Here is an 18916-nt window from a genome sequence, read left to right on the forward strand (position 1 = left end):
ACAGGAAACCTAGAAATGTTACAGAGTCTATTCCTTTCTTCAACATACGATCATGCTGACAGATGTTTGTCTAGCTTATTTTTAAAGACTCAAAATAGTAGAGATTGGAGTAAGTAATCTGCTCCTATGATTATCTTTCGCTTCATGGAAATATAAAGAAAAAAATTAATATGCATCAAATGCTAGTATTTCTATTATTACTACTGTTAGTAACAATCATCATTCTCTTTGTTTTTACTTCAAGAGTCCTTATTTTTAAAATAAGTGTGAGCACTGGAACAGGGAACATTGCTAATTTTTGATACATAATTAAATATATGTAAAATATAGTTATCTATTTCAATTTTATAAATAAATATAATATTTACCCCGCAAAATACATACATATTACTTAGTGAGTGCTCATTAGTAACCTGTATATTTTCTGGATATTTTTATTTGCTATAAAATTCAGAAATTATACAATTCATTTAAAGCCTCATAAAAAGTATTGTGGGCTTTGGAATAATGTCACGTAACTGAAGACTAGTCATTTGCATCTTGCCTATAAAGCATGTATATATTCTTACTGCATTCGAGACTGATTCTTTTCAACTCCAGCCTGTGTTCCTTATTATTATTCTGCAATAGGAAGTGCTATTTCTTAATCTTCTCATTGGCATTAGCTACAGTTACTGGGTCATTAATATGAGCTCTCATCCCTCTTTTTCTGTTTCCTTTTGTGAAGAGAAGCCACATCTCTGAAGGAAATGTCCAACTAATAGATTATTGCATCGTGATAAGTTACAAAACCAGGTGAGAATGACTCATTGCTTGGCTTACGCCAAGAACGCTTCTATCTCACAGTGCTACTGATGCACTTTTTCTACAAATTTTTCTTTTAAAGAATCACTAAAATCTCTGAAGTTTCCAGAAACATGGAAGAATTCCATATTCCAGTGTGTTTTTCTAGTTGCCAGTTGCTTTTGGCAACAGGCTACCTGTTAGCTTGTTGTTGAAACAATCATTAACAGGCGGTCCTGTAGCTCAGTAACTTAGGATCTGCAGGGATAGGTGACATTCTACAGCACGAGTGTGAAAGCAAGAGTGGTTTTCCAAATAAACACTCTAAATCTACTAGCTGCCTTGTGCCTGCCAATTTGAAGAACTGGCCATGACAGAAGTTGTTTTTGTGTAAATAAGAAAACATCTGAAATATGTAGTTAAAAAAGTAAGGTTTAGCTCAATGTTGAGGATATTTTTGACACGATCAAGATCAGATTGGGATACATATGATTAAAAAACCACTGTGTTGAGGAATGTAATTTATGACTTTGCCAACTATTATTACTTTTGTGACACAGACAGGAAATGAATTGAAGAAGAGGAATGTATAAAAATAATCTTGTTACACATAGATTTCATTTACAGTTTTCAGTGAATTGTCATCCATTTTCATCCATTTTCTTCTTCCCAATTGTAATTCTGTAAATTCTTTTCTTCCTAATATAATTCAATTTCCACTATCCTTGACATAGGCTAAAAGGCAAGGACTTTTGCTATAGGTGGCAGCACTAGCTTATTATAAGGGTTGATGGTCTCCCTCTCTTGAAGGAAGTAGATATAAGGATGTCTGGGATGAACAGAGTTCCTATGAATAAAATTGTTTAAGATTTAGAGATCCAAAATACAACTGCATTTTTCTTATAAGGAAGAAAATAATTTTATTATTATCCTCATGTACATATTCTAATACCTAGTTAGGGATTAATAGATAGAAACAATAGCTGCATTCTTAATTATAAAAAAATAACCAATTAATAAAAAATCCACTGAAAATTAGAACACATTTGTAAACTCATAGAACTATTTACTTTTCTAATGTGAAACTCTCCTAAACTCAACTTCCAGAGCATCAGTTTCTAGAATATTTAAAATCTGCCACACAGATACAGATATTCTTTAAGGATTTGTTGTATTTTGTTCTGGCATTCATTTGTATGCTATCACTGCAGTTCATCAGGTCAATGCTCCAAACAAATTCTACTGAAGAAATACAATCTATAGTCCCTTTTATTTCTATACTTCATATTCTTTTACGACACAAGCTTTCCTCTCAGTGTCCTCACTCAGTCACTTGTGAAAAGCTCTTTTATATATCACACACATTCTTATAATGGAATCTTTAACTTTTAAGAAATACAGGTCAACCTGGAATATATACTGTGCAACACCAGTGGTTACTGTTTTATGAACATTCAATGGGAAATAATTCCTCCTATACATTTGATCATGTTTTACAAGACTGGAGAGCTAAAAGTAAGAGCATCAAAGCCAACCAGAAAAGTTGTGAGGAGCAAGTCTTTCCTGAGTCCCTGCTTGATAGGGAAAGCAAAAAGAAAAAAGATATTACTGAATTGCCAGACACTGTCTTCTGTCATCCAACATGACTTACAGGGCTGCATCATAATATGTGATTTATAGGACTGTTAATTTTCCTTATTTTCTTCATCAAACTATGTTTTTCTTCAAAAGAAATGCATTAATAACGTTGTGGTCTCTGCTATTCTTTCATATTTAGCTGTGCCTGAAATAGATGCCATACAATACACTATAAAACTTATGCCAAAGACACAGTAAGATGTTGTCACAACATTTCCCTTGAAAAGACATAAGAGAAGATTATATTGTTAAAAGCAAAATTTTCAAAATTAAAAGCCAGTTGTTAGACTTCTATATTCTTCTTTAGGATTTTAAAATGTTGGGTACCAAAACTCCAATCAACCTCACCTGAAGTCACACTTAAGCCCTATTTTTCCCTAAAGGACCAAGACCTTTTCCAGGAGGGTTCTTGTCATTTCAGTTATTTAGTACATTGTTTTTTATGACTGGCATAGCTCTGCTACATGTGATTGTTAAATTAGATGATAAAAAGTGAATGAAAGGAGCAGGTAAAATTTAGCTGTTCCCTTTTTTCTCTCCCATCTTTAAATATATTGTTTCAGACACTAATGATTAAGGAAAAAAAAAGAGCAGAAAGTTTAGAAGTTCATTTGAAAACCCACCTGAAGATCTACAGCTCTTTATGCAAAGTAGTGGCCAATTTTAATTGCAAAGAGGATGGGCTTTTTTTTTCTGTGTATGTATGTGGTGCGTAAAAATTTTACTATTAAAATCTAAGATGAACATACCAAATGTTTCATATTTTTCAGTAAACTACAATCCAGATTTAGAGTACTGTAAAGATCTTAATCCTATGGAGATCCCCTCAAACTGATTCTTCAAAGAAGCTTTGGGGGCTTTATTTTGACAAGCTATACCAGAACCACATGTAAGCAACTATCTTCTCTTGCCTAGCTTTCATCTTTCTCTTGTAGCATCTCATCACAGGCTGGAGTTCACCCACTTTGTGATCACAACATGGGTCCTACCCTCTTATATGCATTTCTAGGTGACTCAGAGGAAAGAATCCTTACCTCCCTTAAGGAACTGTATATCCTAGGTCTCATTCATAGCAAATGCTAAGGCTGGAAAATGACCCTGTGTAACCACTGTTGCTTACATGTCAAAGAAGGAGGAACACTTTTTACCCCTCTTGCAAGCTGGGAGACATATGAGACCCACTGGGTGCCCTGTATAATGTTACTTTCCCCATATTCCAAAATATTAGTTTCTGTCCCACTAAATTTGTGAAATTTCAGTGAGAAAACCTATTTGTAGCAAAGATACTAGTAAAACTCTTATTTTCTTCTGTGGAGCCAGTATATGAAAAAAAAAATAAGCCAAACCAAACCCACAGCTAGAAAATTAATGGCTTGTTCAGTAGGGAGAAATGAACTCCACTTTTCCTCAGCTGATGATCACTGTGTGGGTAATTGATTCCTTAAAAGACTTGGGCTTCAACACAACTGCTTTGGAGGATTTCAGTCAAGATTAGTAGGTAATTCATTTGTGATAGGAGCCTGAAGTAGAATGCTTCTCTCTTGATCCCTTCCAAAATCTTTCTTCTCGTGTTTGTTGACTTTCCTTATGTTAAATATTTGTCATTGTGATAAGCTCCAGTTCACTGTTTCATTAATCACCACCATCAAGCAGTAATCTTGACCACTGTAGAAGGTTTTTTTCTTCTCACTTTCACGATACACAGAGAGAAAGGAAGAGGTTTTTCTAATGTAATATAAAGTGTGATAGTTTATATTTGAATTAACCTTTCAGTATAACATTGACATTTTTCTTTCTGACCTTGCTCTGTTTGTTATCTGTTTTCAAAGGTTTAACACCTTTCCCAGGATACTCCACCTGTGAGTGAGGTATACTGCTCATAAATAACAGGTTAACATGTTTATTTCATGTGTATAAATCAGAATCAGGTGGGTGAACAGCTGAGATTCATTCGTGCATTTTTAATAGGTCTGCAAAGGCTATGCAGTCAAAGTGGAAAAGAAGGAGTCAATGAAGATTAAACAATTATACATTTTCATCAGCTGTAGGGATGGATCAAACTCATCTGAAAAACTGTCATGAAGGGAAGGAGGTTTCAGTAGCCACTTCAGAGAGACTAGAAGGTCACTGATAATGAGAAGGAAATAAGAGTGATACACAGCTAAGGAGTGTGATCCTGTACAACTCAGAAGACCTCTTGACAAAGTCCCACACAATTCTGATGGTGAAGAATATAAAGAAGGGGAAGGTGTGTGGTTTTTCTGCTCTGTATTTTTGTTCTGACTCTAACTGTGAAACCAGTAGTAGAAATTCTTGAGACCCTTGGCATTCATGAGCTTCAATTACTCTGTATCCTTAGAGAGGTTTATTGTAAATCATAGTAACCACATGCCTGGACTTCTGGAAAATGAGTGTCCTCAGGGTATATGTCTGGAAGAGAGGCATTAATACTAGGACCTTGGCAGTTAGATTAGAAATTCCTAGTCCTCAAGAATGATATTAAACAGAGGACCTTTGAGACATCATATTTAAAAGTCTGAAGACAGACTCAGTAATTGGATTTTATTGAGACTCAAAAAGCTTAAAAATTCATATGATCAGTAGGAGAGGGAATCAAATAGCCTCCCGAATGATCAATAAAGGCTGTTCAATGAGGGTTTGGTCAAAACAATGCAGCCAGATATCTTTAAAGCAAAGCACAACAAAAGAAGCATTGTTTTAGAATGAAAAGCAGAAGCTTAGCCCAAGAGAAAACAACAAAGCCCTTAAGCTTTGGGCTGACACCAAAGACCCCTGTTTCATTTTTGGGTTGTCTTCATTTTCTTTACAGTAAAACCAGCCTCTCTTCTTGTTACTCCATTTCAGCCACAGTTATTTTAGAAATAATTACATCACATAAATCTCTTCCTGGGATCTGGTTTTACCCCCTTCCTTCCCTGTCTGCAGAACCATAGAAAACATGTTGATCAATTCAAGTGTAAAATAAAGAAACAAACCTACATATTTATTTTTCTTGTCACCAGTTAATAAAAATATATTTTCATTATCCAATAATATCTTCTTTTATGGCACTACACTTCTTCCTTCTATCTACCCGTCATTTATCAGAGTCAGTTTTGGTGATAATATAAAGTGATGGAAAGCAGTCAAGCTGAAAGATCATAAATAAGTGTAAATGATAAAAAAGTGTTTTACAGTAAGGCACTGGTTGCATGACCAGTAACTGGTTACATTTCTCCTTCCTGTCAGTGTGATGTCTCTTGGTTGAATGGTAATATGTAGGGACTGCAAGGCCTGGGTGGGATCAGTCAGGGTTGGTCATGCCCTCAGAGCCCTATAAGGTAAGCTGGATCAGACTGTGGATTAAGCTAAAATTTAAATTGACCACAGAAAGAAAAAATAGTCAAAAAACTCAGTACTTTTTAGTGATTATGTTCCCATAATCTTGGTCGTTTTGTTTATACAACTTCAAAATTCATCTTCTGAATTACTTCTGTTGCTGCAGAACATACTTATATATACTGCATAAAAATACATAGTTGAAAAATGGATTTCTGAGCACTTGGAGCCTGCAAGGAACGTGTACTTTTGTGTCCCGAATAGAATAAATAAATAGAGTAAGTGAAGTGATCATATATAGACGCTAAAGTTCAAAAGCTCAAGAGAATCTATGGAGTACTTAATATTCTGATTCTTTATGCTTAAAAAAAAGTAAACATAAAAAATAATGTTATCAAGCAGATTCTTCTGGATGTCTTACAAGAGCATACTTTCTCCTGTGTTTCTATTTTTCCTGAATTAATAAGCTCAGAAAATTCAGTGACAGAACCATTTCGTTTGTATGTTTGCTTGTGGCTCTTTCCTAAAAGCAGAAAGCACTGCAAAGGTACTTTCAAATGGATGAAAACTCAAAACCAAAACAAGTTTCTCTAACTTTTGGAAAGGTTTGGGGTTACTTTTATGTTAATGTTGCTTTTTCTAGCCCAGGTGATAATTCCTTCAAAAGCTTTTAATGTGGAATAAAGAATCAGCAGGCCATTTTAATTTAGCATGAGGAATTTTCAAGGCAAATAACAGAGTTATTTGTACAAGCCAAGCAAATATAGAATGTATAAGAAGAAAGAAACCCAAGGGATGCAAAGTTAATGTCACGAACCATTACAAATCTGTAGGGACTAATGAGGGAGACTCTACAAAGGCTAATGCAGAAATACTCACAAAAGTGTCATCAAACTATTGCAAAGAAAACAAAAAGTTTAAAATGTCATTAGAATGATAAAAAAAAAAAAAGCAAAGTGCTAGTTCAAAGTCCAAGTTATTAATAGAGCACCTGTGACCCAGACTTCACCAAAATCTCCATTTTTACTAAGCCACTAAGAGCTGCACTTCAGAGTTGTGTTCATCTTGCAAGAGTAAGTGACCTCTGCAGATAAATAAGTAAGAAAGGCACTGTGAGTATTTAGAGCTTTTATGTCATCATTGTTATTGTCCTTCTGGAATAATTACAGCTTACATTCCCCTTGACATTTGCAGTCTGAGTTTTGGATAAACCATGGAAGGGACCATAACCACAGAACCCTTTTGGGACTTGACCATGCCTATTTTAAGACTTTAGGAGGCAGTCATCAGCATTCCCTTCAAAAAGATGATTTGAGGGGCCAAAGGTTGCACTTTAGATAGTGCTGTATTTTATGCTGTAGGTGTACATTCAGGATTTTGCAAATGCTGTGTAGGTGCCTGCTTTTGCACTTCCATGTGACAGAGAGACAGAGCAATGCACAGCAAGCCCACTCAATGCAGGCTCTGCCAGTAGAGCTCATGGACACAACAAACATCCCGTTGCTTGCTCTCTGAAAGGTTTCGCATATGAACCAAAAAACTGGATTTTATCCCTCACTCCAGCAGCCCAAGGTGACAGAGCTTAGGATTCAGGCTGCAGGCAAAGGAACTGTGCTGAGACTAAAAAAATAGTGTGATAGTGCTCTTAAAAATTATTTTGAGACGGGGTCTCGGAACAAGCCTAGACTGCCCGGAGGGAAGGCATCATCACAACCTACCTTGGAGAAGAAGTCTTACTTTGTATCATTCTTAGAGAGTTTGGATTGAATTGTGTTAAGACAAAGTAGAACCAGCATGTATTTCTGTCCTTTCCTGGATTTAATTCCACCTGTGGGACAACTCAGATTCTGGTCTTATAGCCATCCCTCTGTGTTTTAGTGAGTGAATTTACATACTTCTTTTATCTTGACACAGCTTCAATAAAAGAAAACAGATCTTAAGTTGATTTTAAAGGTGGACTTAATTTTAACGAGGGCAGCTTGGGGCAGACAGAGGTGGTGGTTATGGCTGTAGAAACTATGCATGGCAAATAACCATAGATGTTTGGAGTCCTGGAAAACCAAGCTGACTGTTACCACATCTGTGAGAGAAGTCAGCATATATGCCCTGGTAGCAGCTCTGGGAGAGGCGAGAGAAGCCCCTTCCAAGAGCAAAAGTAATTGTCTTCCCTGTTCCACTTTCAAATCTACAGACTCTGATTGCTAAGATGTTTTCTTCCTCCATTCTCTTCTGCTTCCTCGGTATAGCTCGCTATTCATCAGATGGCATAATTTACTCTTTTGAGAAGTGTCAGGCTACCTCTGAATTCATTACTTTTTGCCATATAAATTATTGGCCTAAGATATTATCTTGACTTACTTTGAGTAGAATTGAAATAAGCCATTCCAGAGGTTCTATCCAGATCCCCATCTTGAGGATACTCTGTGAGCTGTCCTATCCCAGGGTCGTAGAGTCAAACGGTAATTTAGGTCGAAAAGGACCTGCAGAAGTCATCTAGTTGGACTTCCAGCTCAAAACAGGGTTGAGATTCAAGTTAGGTCTAGTTGCTGGAGGCCTTTTTCAGCAGAACATTGATTACTTCCAAGATGGTGTCTAACCCAGGCGGAAGGGAAGTGCTAATCTTCTGCCTTGGGTTTAGGGGAATCCTAGTCAGCTGCCTCAGACTGTATGCTAACTTTCAAATAGCAGAAGGGAGACCAGAAAAAAACATTTCAAACTACTTCCTTGTACCTCCGTTACTGTTTTGAGACAGTGCCACTGAAGAGTAAAGAACAAGAATGTGAGGTGGAAACGCAAAGCTTAGGATCCTCGTCAGGAATTAGCATTTTACTTTACTTCTGCCTCTGTTGTGCAAGGAAAGATTTCAGCCACAGATAGCATTTCCCAGTGCTTTACTCTGGGAGGCTTCCTTTTCAGTGTGTGAGATTCATGTACCACCATTTTGCAGAATCCACCTCCCTTGATTCTCTTTATGTTAAGTGTTCTGGGCACTTAATTCAGGGTTTGGGATTCTGATCAGAGGCATTGCAGCACTAATCTTCAGAGAAGCTTATATGTCATTATATCAAACCCTTGACTATGTAAGATTACAGTCTTCAGTTCTTAACTATTTGAAATTATATATAAGTTTTATCAGGACCTCAAAGAGCTTGACATTGTTACAATTGTTTTATTATTTCAGAGATTTCAAAAAGAATTTTTAATGCTATGATGATGTATTTTATTCCCTATTAATGGATAGTTTGCATCTCTACCAAAGCTCAAGCAAGCTAGTAGGCATTAGAATGATTATTTTCCACTAATCTATTCCTTCAACTTTAAAGTAATTAGCTGAGTTGGGCAGCAAAACAGGACATTTCCTGTAACAGTCAGTAAATAGACTCCCTGTAAGCGCAAAAGCTGATTACTTTGATATAAAAAGGGACATTATTTTTTACACCTCTAGAAAACTGCCTAACTTGAAAGCCTCATAATCTGATTTTCATAAATCCTATTTAACACATCATTATTATTTTCTTTTTAACAGGCAGCACCTAAAGCGATATCACTCTTCTCTGATGTTACTCCTTCTTTTTCATAACAGAATCCCACATCCCTACTTATGCATAATTTGCGTAATAATCACCAAAATGCTACATTAAATCTAATCTTTTTACATTCATTTTCTATCAAGAACAATTAGAATAAAATGGCATACGGTCTACATTTTTACAATTATACTGACTGATATTTGTGTCAGATTTTAAGGTCCTTGCTCCAGAGAAAAAAACAATTCTTCTCTTTCAACATCTCATGCCTCAATAAGATTTCAGTAAGTTTAACCTTTGAGCTGAAGAGAAGCATGCCAAAAAAAGAGAGAAACTGATTAACAGTTCATGTTGGCAAGGTCGAGTGAACTGCATTATATTCAAGAACAAAGCACAGTCAGTGCAGGAAAAAACACACATTAAAAATAGAGATTGATATGACATTCTGCCAACTGAAGAAATTTCATTTGAGCAGAAATCCATCTTGAAAAATGGATTACTCCTATGTATACAATACACTTGGATACTCCAATATGTCCAGTGGATAACTCCAGAGCTGCTTTGTCCAGCTGTATTTATAATGTAATAAGCAAATGCGTTTCCCCAGCTTCAATTAGGTACTATTATATAGTCTAATGAAAATTAATTCTAGCAAGTCCCCCAGTATATTCAAAGTCCTCTGCTAAAAGAGTTCTGTATAGGACTAACAGGGTCTACTAGACAGCATCTTGTCTGATTTGCCATTGTCACAGGCATCATGTAATCCCACATATAAATATGGCAAGCTTCACCTTGAAAAGGGTAGATACTCTGGAGCAGGGATAATTCTCTATTTGAAGGTTACTGGAAAACTTGTCTCATGTTCAGCTTCACTGTTTTCTCCAAATCTGCTTATTAGTATTTGTTGTGCCAATATTGTTCTTGAGGCACATTAATTTTCTCTCCCGAGTGTTTAACTTGCTGCAGTATTTTTGTAAGCAAGCATTGCTTTTCCAGGCAGGTAGCTGTGAATCTATTCCTTTTGCCTGGCTAATTAACCAGCCACTCATGGAGCACTTTGTCTACACTAATATGATCTACCACGGGTTTATTGGCAGCAGACTGTCCTAGCTTGGGCACTCTGTTAGACAGCATCCACCACAAAGGGAGAGACAGACAGAAAGAGACACAGGAAGCAGTGGGACAGACTTCACCCATCAAGTTTCGAAAGTGAGCTGAAGACTTCTGGTCTTTACCTCTTCTCATATGACCAAGCATACCTTTTCTACACCTTCCTGCCCCTCACCCTCTTCTAATTTTCATCCTTATTTCCGAACAAGTTTTCAAATTGATGCCTGGTTTACTTTTATGTCCACTTGTGAACATATTTGTGCCTGTGCCCAAAAAAGAGAAAAGGATTTCTCCTAGAAGAAAAGAATGAAACACATAAGCAGTGATGTTCTGTGATGTTTGCACATGAAAATTGAGCCTTAAAAATATGACTCTAAAGTTGATAGTGTTTGATACTGTTCCCAGCTTCCATGTGATTTTAAAATCATTTTGTCACACTGTCAAACTTTTCGTTGCACAGACAGATAATTCTGTGAGAATAATCCATGTCTTCTCATGAGCTGAAGATCAGAGTTATTTGGGAACACATTTATTAGAAGATGGAATTCTAGATAGGTTCCTGAGAAAATAAAAATAAATTAAAATAGTGGCATAGAGGTCCTCCTCTAAGTTGTTATGACTTCTGAGGTATGATGACTGACAGTGTGGTGGCACAGAGGACTTAAGCTTTCATTCAGTTGCAGTGCCTTCTTCCTTCCACTCCACAGACAAGCAGTTGATGTTTTATGAGTACTTACTAAGATTCTGTCATTGCTCTTTATTGTGACCTAAATATTGACTAAAAAGTGAATACAACCATTATTAAATTATAGGATTGTTTTTATTTCTACATTTTAAACTTCAAATTTATTTGTTTGGTTGTTTCTTTTAATTATATTTAATCTATTTCCCTGCTCATGATAAGGGCAAAGGTAGATTTTTTTTTTCTTTTAACATTAGTACAAATTGGGCTAGGAAATGACTGATTTTATCATAGCAGATATTTCTCTGTTTGTCTCCCTGATGTAGAATAGTGGAGTAGAATATTAAACTCCTGAGTTGTGAAAATAAGAAAATGTCCAAAGGCAAAGAATCTGAGAAAACATACATTATTGATTTGAAGAAGTGGAATTCCTGTGTCTGTATTCAGTGGCATCATGTCCTTTAATAAGCAGAGCAAAAGGTAGCTGCTGCCTTTTACAGCTGACTTCCATAAGAGCTCTTTACTTAAGGAGCCTCAGCATTCGCTGTTCACTCACCTGTTAGAAAGAACTCAGTTGTTCCCATATGAAAATAATTTATGAAGATGATTTTGTGAACTAATTGAGAAAAATAAGTGGAAAACTAACCAAATTACTATTTAAAATGAAAAAATCCTACCTTCAGAACTCCAAAACTTTCATCTTTCAGAAAGAGAGGTGGATAATCTTTCTTGATCTTGAAGAGGTATGTAGGTTGTATGGTAGCCAGCCCTATAGCCGGCTTCTTCCACGAGCTGATTTCAGAACAAAATGCAAGCATTTCTCTTCCTCCCACTACTTTTTTGCTACCTACAGATATTTAGTGCCACCTCCATTTGCTATCTATTTAGTGACATTCATCAAGTCATTCTAGTTCTTTAATTTTAATCTCTTTTTAATCAAATCAGTCCCTATGCCAATTATTTATCAGTTCTTTATATTTTCTTCTGATCTCCTCTTAACATTTAATTTTTTTCAATTAAAAGCATATTTGTAGAAGACTTAAAATAATTACACTTCTATTCACCAGCTATCTTCCTAATTAACAATGATTCCTTTTCTAAGGTCTGTGGATGACATGCTGCTGAGTACAACAGCTTTCACATTTAATAAGAAAAAGAAGTCACTAAAATTTAATGTTTTTTTTTTTAATATGTTATTAGAGCAGGCTTTATTTTTTTATTTTCCATCCAGCTCTATTAACTGTAACATCTGAACTTGCACATCACAAGATAATAATTTTATTTCTGTGGATTAAGCTACTATATGCAGATATTTGTACCATGGAAAACTTATACTACCAAATTTTATGATCAAGATTTAAAAAAACACGGAATGCAGTTTTATATGTAATGTTCTGGGTTTTGTGGTTTTTTAATGCTTAGTTTTCAGGATATTATTTTACTTTGATGCTTAAATTTGGATTATAGAAGACAAAGTTAGTTATTTAGAATAAAGCTGTTTAAAGAGAGTTTTGAGACTCACCTGAAATATTTACCTTTCCTCTAATTTCAACTTGTTTAACTTCAGCTTCCTGCTGCTGAACTGTAGTCTTATTTCCTAGATTTTCTTTTTCCTCTTTAAACTTTGCTTTAAACTTTCCTCTTTAAAAATCTTTAAACTTTGAGATCTGTCTTCTCTAAACAGACAGACTCCAGATGTCTCTACCTTTAGGTCATGCATTTCAATGCAATTGTCATTCTTGTGGTTAAGATCTGAACATCCAATAGTTTTTTCACCACTTTTCTTGAATTTGGGATGCTGCATAGAGCTGAACACAGACTTCCAGACTACTCCAAAAGTAAAATATATTCTCTATGTTAGTAACTGTCTATAAATTCAAGATTTAGCTGAGCCCTTTTGTTCCTGCTTTGCATTTGGAGCTCATATTCAAATAACGATGAACTGTCCCGAGATGTTTCCTAGACAGTCTGTGGGGATGCTTGTATAGCCTATGCTTGGAAAAATTGCAGTGCCTGTGTGAACTACTGGGGTACTTTCTGGCATTAGTACATAATAGAGAGCATCTCTATAAAGAAAAAGAAAGAGCATCCATCTGTCCAAGAAGTGTTGGTTTTAATTTTTCAAAAGGTCTGATTGCTTGCCACATTTATTTTTAATTTTCCTTGCACAAAGTCAGCTGTAAAACATTTGAAGACAAAAGTTTGTATACCTTCTAGGAAAAGAAAACCAAATAAAATCTACTGTGTAAAGGATGAAAATTTTTCCTTTTAAAAGATTCTCAAATAGACTACCACTTAGCTAGAAATCTGTGATGTATTAGCTCGTCAAAGTTGCTAAGTGTGATTGTAACTGCATCCGTAATCACACTATATGAGTTTCTCTTCTCCACTATGTGAACTCTGTTTCCTTTTCTTCTAATGATTTCTTTGCTCTTCATTGGTGCCTGGACAGCATTCTCACAGTGACTCCTCATCCTTTTCTCACAAAACAGCTGTAAATGAAGATGTTCTGCTAAGCCTCCTATCTTAACAGATCTCAGGGAAGATTCTTAACTCCTGCAAATTGCCTGGGTAACACTTAAGTTTTTAAGACTTGACTGATTCACACCATCTGGCCCTTTGAGCCACTCTATGTTTATTTGCATAATTGAACATATTGTTTCAGGCTCATGCTGTTTAACTGTAAGATTTCCTGGCCAGAGGCTGTCATAACACCATATTGTACAGTCCCGAATAAACTTAAAGAGCTATATAAATAGTGAGTGTGATTCTCCATTTTCTTTAACCACTTCCTAAGCCTACCCCTAAAGAGCAGAGCTTTCTCTAAATGAGTTAGGCAAGACTTCTGGAGTCTTAGTTGGGCAAGTTCCTGTCGAAACTAGTAGCACAGTCTTTCTCAGACTTGGGCTCTAACTTAGCCTCTACAGACAACAGAGTCAATACTGAAAGACCAACACTGAGGTTATTGACTTATTTTGTTATGCTACATGCTTTCCTGTTATTTTTTCTATTCAATTTGGTTAGATCATCATTTTACTGGATTATGTCACCGTTCACCTTACGTCTTTTTCTAAAGGGCATCAGGAGGATTTTACTACCTAGTACAAAATCAAAGAATGTAACCCACTACCATCAGCTGATAGAGCGAAGAACCACCACCCTAGATCTGGCTAAGACTAGCATCCTATTTCTTATGCCATTTTATACCAGGTGAACAAAAGGAAAAAATTCCAAGAAGAGTTGAATTCTAGGTTCTTACTTGGTTTATGGTTTTTTAGCCTTCTTTAACAGGGATGTAGCAGCACTGTTAACCTATGCAAAGAGAAAAATTTTAAAATCTGGAAGATCTTTCTTTTTACTGCAGAAAATTCCTGTATTACTTAACCCTCATCTGTTGAAAGTACTGAATGAATATGCCACTCTGTCTTATTCTCTTTTACGTGGTAACAAAAAATGCCCCACTTTCTTTTCTCATAACAGTCTGGATATTACTGTCTGACAGGAGGAGGAAATATGGCTGGAGGAAACTTCATGCTTCTTATACTTACTTCATGCTGTATGCCCATGTGCATTCCTAGGAGGTAGCCATCCAGACTGTTCTCCACATGTGGTATTAAAACCCACAGTTCCTTCAATTCCCTAATCATTGCATCGAAGAATTAGAGATATTTTGTTTGCCTTTTAAGTGAGTGTATGACATGACCCATTAGGAAAGAGGGTTTCACCACTTCGGAGTAGTGGCAAAAATGGTCCTTTATTGAGGGGAGAACTGGACTTCAATAGGGTCAGGAGGGAAGGCACTGGAAAAGGGAGGAGTTTGGGAGGAGCATGCAAATACAAACCAATGGAGGGAGAACAAGGGTGGAGATATCCAAACAAGGGATTACTAATGATTAGATACTGCAATGCAGCATTTTTGAACCAATCACAAACAAGGGCACGAATTGAGATACCAAACACTGAGGGGCATGTGGTAAACTGACAATCAAAGGGATATTATAAGGCAATACCATTCCAAACATTCAACATTAACATTAATGATGACTATAAAGTACATTAACAATCCAACTCATTAAACAAAGGTAGAAAAGGTGCATTCTTCTGGTGTTCCAAGAATTTCTCCACAGAAATTTTATATTTGCTTTCCATAGGTCGTAGACACAGTCTTCCACAGCACACTTCTCCTGGTCTCCCACAATTGTATAGAGCTACAACTCAGTTGCTACTAGGAGTACTCTGCTCAGAACAGTGCTTCGCTGTTTCATGTCTTCATAGACTTCTCATTTATATTCTCCTTTTTCTGAATATAACTTCTTTTAACAGTCTGTTTGGGTTTTTTTGTTTGTTTTATTTTTTGGGGGAGGGGGTTGGCTGGTTTTTGTTTGTTTGTTTGTGGTTTTTTTGCTTCTATTGATAACAAAAAGTGATTTTTTGTGTGGCTTGCTATGAGGCATTTTGAACCCTGAATTTGTGCATTTTTTTCTCTGTAATGTCTAGGACAACGGAAGTTGTTGTAATAAGTCATTTCATTTTGCACAGTGTTAACCAGGCTGATAAGACAGAGTCAGAAGAATCAGCAAATTTCTCCTCAATCTATTTTCCTAAAAGTTTTTAAAGTACCTTTCATATCTAAGACATAGCAGAAATGTAGAACATCTAGAGATGAATCTGACATGATATGAAGAGAAATAACAAGATCTATATAAATCAAGAATGATACTGCTTGCCATCTAAATTTAGCAGAAACCAATTTTTTTTCTGCTAATATTATCTAAGGAATTGCAGTATTATTTATAATACTGCAGTATTCTGTACCTACAATGTTATGGTATTTAAAACTAAAGTTGTGATTTTCCAGTAATATGTAGTCACATGTACATATCTATTTTAAGTATTTATTTCTAGGTAATGGCAAGATAAGAAAAAACAGAGCAACACCAATTTATAACTGAATTTAAAATAACACTGAAATAAGTTTCAAAATAAGGTTGTCCTGATTTTTTTTAAATTGCAGTATTACATAAATTGTGATAAAATTTTCTATAATTGTTTTTTAAATCCCTACAAATCACCAGAGATGAAAACAGTGAACTTGGGCAGAGGGTGTGTTTGGGTTTTTTTTGTTGCATTCATTTTGGGGTGGGGTTTTTCTTGGTTTTTGGTTTTGTGTGTGTATGAGTGTGTGTGTGGTTTTTCCTTTCTTTCTTGTTGTTGTTGTTTTTTAGGGTAGCAAATTCTTTTAATCCAATGAGTTTATAAAATATAGGAGATATTAATTAAATATTTGGCTTGATTTGATTGCATTTTTTTTGTAACAGTTGCTTTCATCAGCATTTGATAACTGCCTATATAACTCCTTCCAGATACAATCTAAAGGCCAAGTTGCTGCTTATCCTTCCTCTAGAGAGGAGAAATTATGATGCAGGTCCTGTAGAGCTCAGAGATACCAGTGCAGAGTGGTGAGAGAGGCACACAATTTGCTGCTCAAAATCCCAGAGCTGTCTTTCCATAGCTAGTGGAGAAAGATTGGAGAGAAGACAGGGAATTCCCAAAATCTCTTCCAAGTTCAGGCCATTCCAAAGCAAACTAGATGTAGTACCTAAGTGATACAACAGATAAAAAGGATATGTCCTCTTCAGCATTTTCACTTGAATCTGGAGCACACTAAAGCAAACATCCTGGCTGCTTCCATTCACTGGGCTTTGGTCCTTATTGCATGGATGACTCAGAGCAAATAAACTGAATTTCATTTGGATAAGAGAAGCCAAAAAGTGCATTCCCAAATTACATCTAAAACACTGCAGCGTCTGAGAATGCTCAGTGCATGAGACCAGCCTGGCCACAGTTCAAATTAAAGCATCCTGAAACACATACAGCATGGACATAAGGTCCCCGACACAATCTGGTGATTTCTGCAGATATGTCCCCAGTTCTTCTTAATGAAGACAAAAACAATGAGAGATCATCTGGACCTGTCCTGTAGTTTGATAGGAAGACTTTTGTTTTACTTTATCCTCTGGTTTACTTTCTTATTCAGCTATATGCAATACAGCTGAGGAAATATTGCCAGGCATTTATATATTTTCTTATACTCTTCCTAGATTTGTCTCCTTTTTTTTGACACTAAGAAAGGGGAGATAACATTTAAGTGAAATCCTTGGCTGCAAGTCAAGATGTCCAGATTATATTCAGAAGTCTGTAAAACTTGTAGGGTGAGTAACTAACTTGTTTGACAGCAGCAAAGTTTTTCATCTATAAAAAGGATTATAATACTTGTCTACCCTCTAAGGATTCTGGAAATATGAATACATAAATGTTGAAATTACTTTAATGAGAGATATTGTAAGCCTACACAAAATCAAAATTTAAATTTTATCTTTATCTTTCTTCATGTGTATTTAGGCAAACTTGGATAGGGAAATTTCTATCTGCAGAACTGTTAGAAGAAATCAGATACTTCAGATGACAAGAATTTCAAAGAGAAGAACCACTTCTGTCAAATTATTATGCAGAAAGAATATCTAGAAGTCCAAAAAATAAAAGATGCTGTGGAATTTATGAATATAGAACTAACTTTTAAAAAAGAAAACAGTGAATACCTATTGGTATTTCAAAATTGTCTCTACCTTCAGGAACAGATTTGGGGTTCTAAAATTGCATAGCATGAAAGTGTCTACCTCTGCCTTACCTAAGTATTGGGATTGTGTAGGATTTCAGTCACAGCTTCTATTGTATCTTAACTATCATGACTGGAACTACTCCAACACGAGGGGCCAAATGCTTCCCAGAGATGTGACATGTGAGAGATGTCACATGGACAAGCGCAAACTCTGCACTTGTTATACTGGTGGGACAGGAAGCAGGACTGTTGAAGAAGCCAATTAACAGGGTTTGCACAATGCTGTGTCAGAGGTTACATACTCTTGGATGCTCAGAGTTTGGCTGAAGGGAATGTCTGAGGCAGGTATAGCCACATACAATTACCATGTGGGATTTTGATCCTGCTGTGAGCCATGTTCTTGAAAACTACGCTCAGTGCAGTCTCAAAAATACGTGTCAAAGTTTTCATGAGACCTAGTCCCTGGACTGCCACAGTCCGAGAGGGGAGAGGAATGGGGCCATGACACAGCACGGATGGGTTCGGGGACCAGGTAGAGGTGCAAAATGGATCCTTTATTGAGGTGTGTCTGGGTTTTACTAGTTTTAGGTGGGGAAAGGGCCAGGACATGGGGTGGAGCATGAGACAGACAAACGGGGAAGCAAATCAGGATAAGGGCACAGGCGAAAGAGGGAGGAATGTGAGAGGAACCGGAGAGAGAAGGGGTGAATGGAGGCTGTCCCCTCTTTGCAGCTTCTCCAGCCAATCCGCAGGAAAGTAGGGAAGCGGACAAGCCTGAACATGCCTGGGAAATACAAATTCTAGGGAAGCATACAATGTGTATATACATAATAACTGTAAAATCTGTATCATAAAGTCCTTTCAATCACTGTACATCTTTTTCCACTTCTGAAATTTTCCCCATTCTGATTCCTGGTCCTTCACACTGGACAATTAAATAAATGTATCTTTATGAAAGCAAAAACTGAAGAATTCCTGACCAATGTTAAAAAGTCACCAATTACCTGTTGAAACACAATTGTATTTGGTACTGTTTGGGGTGTCAAGTATCTGCTCTTTTGAAAAGAATATGTATCAGTTGCAGGGTAGTATTTCAGATATATCAAGTTTCTAAAGGTTTCAACATTAAGACCTTCGTAGAAAATTCCTTCTAGGTGTTTTTTTTCTGTTTCTGAAGGAGTTGAACTGATAATTTTACTGTGATACCTTTGAGCAACA

Source organism: Pseudopipra pipra, chromosome 5 (assembly GCF_036250125.1).
Source record: "Pseudopipra pipra isolate bDixPip1 chromosome 5, bDixPip1.hap1, whole genome shotgun sequence".
NCBI lineage: Eukaryota > Metazoa > Chordata > Aves > Passeriformes > Pipridae > Pseudopipra > Pseudopipra pipra.